Here is a 6,664-nt window from a genome sequence, read left to right on the forward strand (position 1 = left end):
GGTACAAAGGGAAACCTGGGCCAGGTGTAACTGGCTCATTGATATTCAGAAAGTGAGCTCGGGAATGTCAAGTACACACTCCGGGATTTTTGATAGGATGAGGGTGTGATTAGCTTACAAGGTTTCCCCTTAGAAATACTATCCAGGAGGGCAGGTACTATTTTTTTGTTGTTGTTGTTGTTATTGTTATTGTTTCTGATTGAGATTTGAAGTTGGGTGGGAGGATGGGAGATTTGCTTTATGATTCTAGCTTTAGGTGAGAATCTGGGCCTCAGTAAACTTGACTACCAGCCCACGACCACAGTCTGATTCTTTTTTTTTTTAAACAGTGTTTTATTTTTCCAAATACATGTAAAGACAGTTTTGAACATTCAACTTTGCAAAACCTTATGTTACAAAATTTTCTCTCCCTCTCTCAGACAGCAAGCAATCAGATAAAGGTTAAATATGTGCAATTCTTCTAAACATTTACATATTTATCCATCCTGTCCAAGAAAAATCAGATCAAAAGTGACAAAAAAAAAAAATCACGAGAGAAAAAACTACAATAAGCAAACAACCAACCAACCAACAACAACAACAATAAAGGTAAAAATACTATGCTTTGATCCACATTCAGTCTCCATAGTTCTCTCTCTGGATGCAGATGGCATATTGCATCCTCAAGCCTACTGAAATTGCCTTGAATCACGGCATTGTAGAAAAGAGCCATGTCCATTACAGTTGATCATCACACATTCTTGCTGTTGCTGTGTACAATGTTTTCTTGGTTCTGCTTGTTTCACTCAGCACCAGTTCATGTAAATCTTCCCAGGCCTTTCTAAAATCAGCTTGTTCATCATTTTTTATAGAACAATAATATTCTATTACTTTCAGCCATTCCCCAATTGATGGGTATATCCACATTTTCCAATTTTTTGTCACCACACACACAAAAAAGCTGCTACAAACACTTTTGCACATGTTGGTCCTTTCCCCTCTTTTAATATCTCTTTAGGTTACAGACCTAGTAATGACAGTGATGGATTAAAGGGTATGCAGAGTTTTATAGCCCCTTGGGCATAGTTTTAAATTGCACTCCTGAATGATTGGATCATTTCACAACTCCACCAACAATGAATTAATGTCTCAGTTTTCTCACATCCCCTCCAACATTTATGGAAATTCTTTAAAATGCTCATTCTTGCTTCTTTATTTCTGGGGAATATTGAGAAAGCAAATAGCAGAAAAAGAGTTGGGAGCTAAAGCAGGAGTGAGATTTCACAAAAATAACCAAATATCAGAAGATTCAAACTGGAGATGAGATCTTTATAGAGAATGCAGGAAAACCTTAAGTCATTGTTCAAACATTCCAAACTTCAGAGAAGAGATAGTATCATAAAGTCTAATAAATCCAATGAATGTGAAAAACTTAATTGAAAACACAACTCCTATAGTGATGATCCATATTGGAGAAAAGTCTCATAAATGTAATCAAAAAGTCTCACCCCTATTAAGCATCAGAGAATTTATACCAGAAAAGCTTTATAATTTTTTGTAAAAAGTGGGATTTTAATTGGAACTTAAAGGAAGCCAGGGAGGTGAGTAATCAGAGAGAAAGAGAGGAGAGCATTGTGGATATCTGGGACAGCCAGAGACAACGTCCAGAGTCAAGACATGGATATTTGTGCACGGAATAGCCAGGAGGCCAGAGTCATTGCATCAAAGAGTATGTCCGGGGGAATAAGATGTAAAAAGATTGGTAGGAAGAAGGGGCTAGCTTATGAAAGGCTTTGAAAGCTAAACACAATATTTTGTATTAGAGCCTAAAAGAAAATCACTGGAGTTTATTAAATTGGAGGTGTGTTTGAAATAATGGGGCCAGGAAGGAAAATCACTTTTAGGGCTGAATACTGAATGGATTGGAGTGGAGATCACAGGCAGGAAGACTCACTGAATCCCAAGGCAGATATCAAGGCTTCAGATGATGAGGAGAGGAGAGAAAGCAGCATGGTCAGAAGATGCTGTAAAGGCAAAGTCAATTAAGTCTTGGCAATAGCTTGGCTATAGGTGGGATGACACTGAGGAATCTAGGACCACTTTAGCTTTCAAGCGTGAGGGACTGGGAAGATGATGTTGCCCTTTTTAATAAAAGGGAAAATAGAGGGAGGAGGTTTGGGGAAAGATAATGAGTTCTGGAAATCATCAGCATGAGGATGATAGTAAGCCCAGGAGAACATCAGTAGAAAGAATAGACAAGTGAGAGAATAGGAACTAGAACAAAATCCCGGGAAAACCATGTTTCTAGAGAACACAGATGAAGGTCCAGGAAATTAAAGTGAGCTATCAGACTGGAAGAAGCAGAATCAGGTGGGAACCTGATATAGAAAAGAACATGTAAGTTGGAGAGGATGTTCAACATTGCAATATTTACAAAATTGTTCAGGAAGACAAGGCCTGGAGAAACAATTTAGAATTTTTCAAAACAGAGATGCAACCAGATTGCAAGTAGCTAGAAGGTAAGGCTGTTCCTAATTCAGGGCAATGAAATAGAGTGTATTTACTTCATATATATTTTCATTTTTTAAGTTTCTACATTATATATCTGTATATATGATAGTTGTCTGCTGCATGTGATGTTAAACTTCTTCAGAGTAGAGATTGTTTGGTTCTTTGAATTGCATCCCAACACCTAGCAAAGTGCCTGTTCATAATCATCACTTAATACATATTTATTGTTTGATTACTCAGTTTGTGAACTGACATGTGAAAGGGAAAAGCTTAAGCAGATAGTTTAGTCCTTAAAGATGTGGGACATCTGAGAGAATTTAAACACTGCTGAGAAGGAAGATCTGAGGCGATGGATAAGGAAAAATTGCGATTAACATTATGCATATATCCATGAAGACCCTGTATCCTAATAGTTCTGCCCTTCACACTCAGCCATTTCTGTCCAATCATTCCCCAGGATCATCTCTTTACTGGACTTTGAATTCAGCAAAGTTCTTCCAGCCAACCTCTTCCAAGAAATAGAAATACTCAAACATCCATGATCTTAGAACCTGCTCGTTCCCAGAACAGATGTCCAAAGGAGATAAGGGAAATAATTCAATTGTGGAGCTTGCCAAGACATGATACAGCAATATGATCAGAAGACAAAAGAGTGTAGAGTATAACATAGAAATGATCTGGTTAATCAAGGTGTTAGTCAAAAGGGGACAGTAGGCAAAACAGGGGTGGTATTCTGGCAAATCACAGGTTTTGATGTAATAGCACAGTGAAGACAAAGAACAGAGTTATAGAGTGAAAGATAGAATGTTAAAGGGATTCTGTAGATCACATACATGGTGATAACAAACTCTTTGGTGTGACCACCTCTGTTTATAGGTGAAATGGAGGAGGTCATGGGAATTGACTACATTGAGGAAGTAGGAATTTGGAATGCTTGAAGGAATAACAAGATTTCTGAAATCCCCTAGTAAAATTGTATATCCTGGGGTGAAGGAAAAGTCTGAGCATTGAATTTATTGAAGAAGGAAGGAGAGAATATCCCTTTAGGCTCCAGGAGATAATGGCTCTCAGAGGCTTGAGTGTTCTATTGGGTTTGAATGAGCCTTAAAGGCAAAGAGATTTTTGAATGAAAGTGACAGCTATGTAGCCTGAAGGAGGTATTGGAAATGAGATGCAAGAACTTTTCCTCTTTTTTTTCAAAATATATGCAAAGATAATTTGACAACATTGACCCTTGCATAGCCTTGTGTTTCAGATTTTCTCCTCCTTCCCCCATCCCCTCCCCTAGATGGCAAGTAATTCAATATATGTTAAACATGTTAAAAATATATGTTGTATTTAACATATATAGGACTGCTTGCCATCTTGGGGGGGGGGTGGAGGGAAGGAGGGGAAAAAAACGAAACATAAGCGAATGCAAGGGATAATGTTGTAAAAAAATTACCCTGGCATGGATTCTGTCAATACAAAATTATTATTAAATAAAATAAAATTTTTAAAAAAATAAATAAAAATTAAAAATATATGTTCAATCCAATATGTAAAAACATATTTATACAATTCTCTTACTGCACAAGAGAAATCAGATTTTAAAAAAAAGAAAGTAAATAAGTAAGAAAACAAAATGCAAGCGAACAACAAAAAGTGTGAGAATGTCATATTGTGATCCACACTCAGTTCCCACAGTCCTCTCTCTGGGTGTAAATGATCTTTTCATCACAAGATCACTGGAACTAGCATCAGTCATCTCATTGTTGGAAAGAGTCACGTCCATCAGAATTGATCGTCCTATAATATTGATGTTGCCATGTACAATAATCTCCTGGTTCTGCTTATTTCACTCAGCATCAGTTTGTGTAAATCTCCCCAGAACTTTCTAAAATCATCCTGCTGATCATTTCTTATATGTTTTCATAACATTCATATAACATAATTTATTCAGCCATTCTCCAATTGATGGCCATCTACTCAGTTTCCCGTTTCTTACTACGAAAGGGCTGCCACAAATATTTTGTGCAAAGACTTTTCTGACTCACTCCCTGTGACAGTCAATTGGGGTTTCTGAATGAAAGTCCAACCAGTGTTGGAAAAGGGTACTTGTTGATAGCAGGAGGGAGCCAGACCTCAGGATGAGGAAGTCTCAAAGCCACCCAGGTTATCACTGGCAGGAATCCTATTGCAATGTGAGATAGGTATGGGATTGGCCCCTAAAGTCCTAGTTAGGATTCAGCACTCAAACCTTTAAGGGAAATTTCTGAAACAAAAATTAAGTACTTTCTAGGTGGAAAGTTTCCTAGGTGTAGTTGGCCTTAGATCTCAATACAGATCAATTTAATCATAAAAATCTCAATTTCCCCTGAAAGGGACTCATCAGCATTGCTTGGCCCCCAGAGATTATTCACTGAATTTCTAGTAAATCTCAGCTCTTCTCTGGAACTGTGACTTTCTAGTTTCAGGTAATATGCAACAATTTCTGGTAGCTGGGTAGACTAATAGCACCAGATCCTCTCTCAGGCATCTAAGTTCTTTAGCGAGAGTTGGAAATTCTCTTCTAGGTGTAGTTCCCAGCTGCCTGGGAATCAGGATGATTCATCTTCCTAAATTCAAATCTGGCCTCAGATATTCACTAGACAAGTCACTTCATCCTGTGTGCCTCAATATCCTCATCTGCAAAATGAGCTAGAGAGGGAAATGGCAAACCCCTCCAGTGTCTTTGCCAAGAAGTCACAAAGAGTCAGACAAAACTGAAATGACTAAATACCAACAATTTGAACCTAGCAATCTCCATCCCTACATCTTCAGAAAAGAAAGAATTCAAGAGTGGCTGTGAGTTTAAAGAATACTGTGTGTGGGGAACCTTCTTCAAAGGATTTTGAAGGACTGATACTGTAGGAGACTGAAACAATAGCTTATGCTCATTCTGAGAATGGTTTTTTCAAGTTCTAGGCATAAAGTCAGTGAGCAGTGTTGTTGTAAAGAAATATAACCGTTCATGGGCTGGGCCCACTTCCAAAGATTTGTGGGAGGCTTCCATTAGGCTATTCCTTGCTGATGAGATAGTGATGGGTTTAGCTTGCTGATATCCAGAGATTCTGCTGTGAAAATACTTTGAGTGTATTTGACTGAAAATTCAAACAACATCCTTTTTTTAAAAAAAAGTCTTATTAATGTGTAACTTGTTACTAAGGAAGTGAGATCCAAAAGAAGCCAGAAATGTCAATCACATTGTCTGACTCTAGAGCAGGGTTCTAAACCTTTTGTGTGTCATGGACCCTTGTGGAGAGTCTGGTAAGGCTAAAATCACTGGCTTTAAATGCATAAAATACATAGAATTACAAAGAAAATCTATTTTATAAAACTACAGAAAATAAATTTTAAAATAAGTTCCCAAAGATTTCCATGAGGTGATATAGAGTGGAGTACACAAAATCTAGAAAACAAAATTGATGAAACAACCACAAAATGAATGACAAGGGAAGATGATACTGGGGATAATCTGGAAGGAGTTCCCTGAATTTCAGAGAAAGGAGAAATTGTACACCAGGATAAAAATAATGCAGGCCTAAATGTATATAGGGTGTAGGAATAATAATCCTCTGCCAACTCTGTCCCTTACGAGGACTTCTGATTCACAGATGTAAGGTACCACTTTGTCCTGCACTTAGGAAGGGTGATCCAGAGTGAGTATCAGTCATGGACTTTGTAGTAAGGTAGAAGCAAGTTCAGAAGCAAGAAATGGCTGTTTATTTTTAGTGTATGAATCCAGCAACAGTCTATTGAAGCTACCAATAAGAAATAAAAGTGCATAGAGCTAAACCTATGTCAAGATAATGATTTTTTTTTGAAGCTGGGCAATGATTAAGGAGGACCTTTTGATGGAAAATGATGATGGTGAAACAATCTGTTTGTTTTTGAAATCTGTGCCAGTTTTGTTATAGCATGTGGTATCTGAGTCCAGTGTAGCCAGACCCCTTCTTGGAAATAGGGAGAGGATGCCAGCCTCTTTGCCCCTCCTCCACTCACTGATCCCGAGCCAGTGCTTCTATACAAGTGACAAGCCAAATCAACTGCAATCTGAAAACACTCCTCTGTAAAATATACCATCGTTATGATGGTATATTTTACAGAGGAGTGTTTTCAGATTGCAGTTATTGACCCCATTTTAGAGATAAGA

The sequence above is a fragment of the Antechinus flavipes genome, chromosome 3, assembly GCF_016432865.1.
Source record: "Antechinus flavipes isolate AdamAnt ecotype Samford, QLD, Australia chromosome 3, AdamAnt_v2, whole genome shotgun sequence".
NCBI classification, from domain to species: domain Eukaryota; kingdom Metazoa; phylum Chordata; class Mammalia; order Dasyuromorphia; family Dasyuridae; genus Antechinus; species Antechinus flavipes.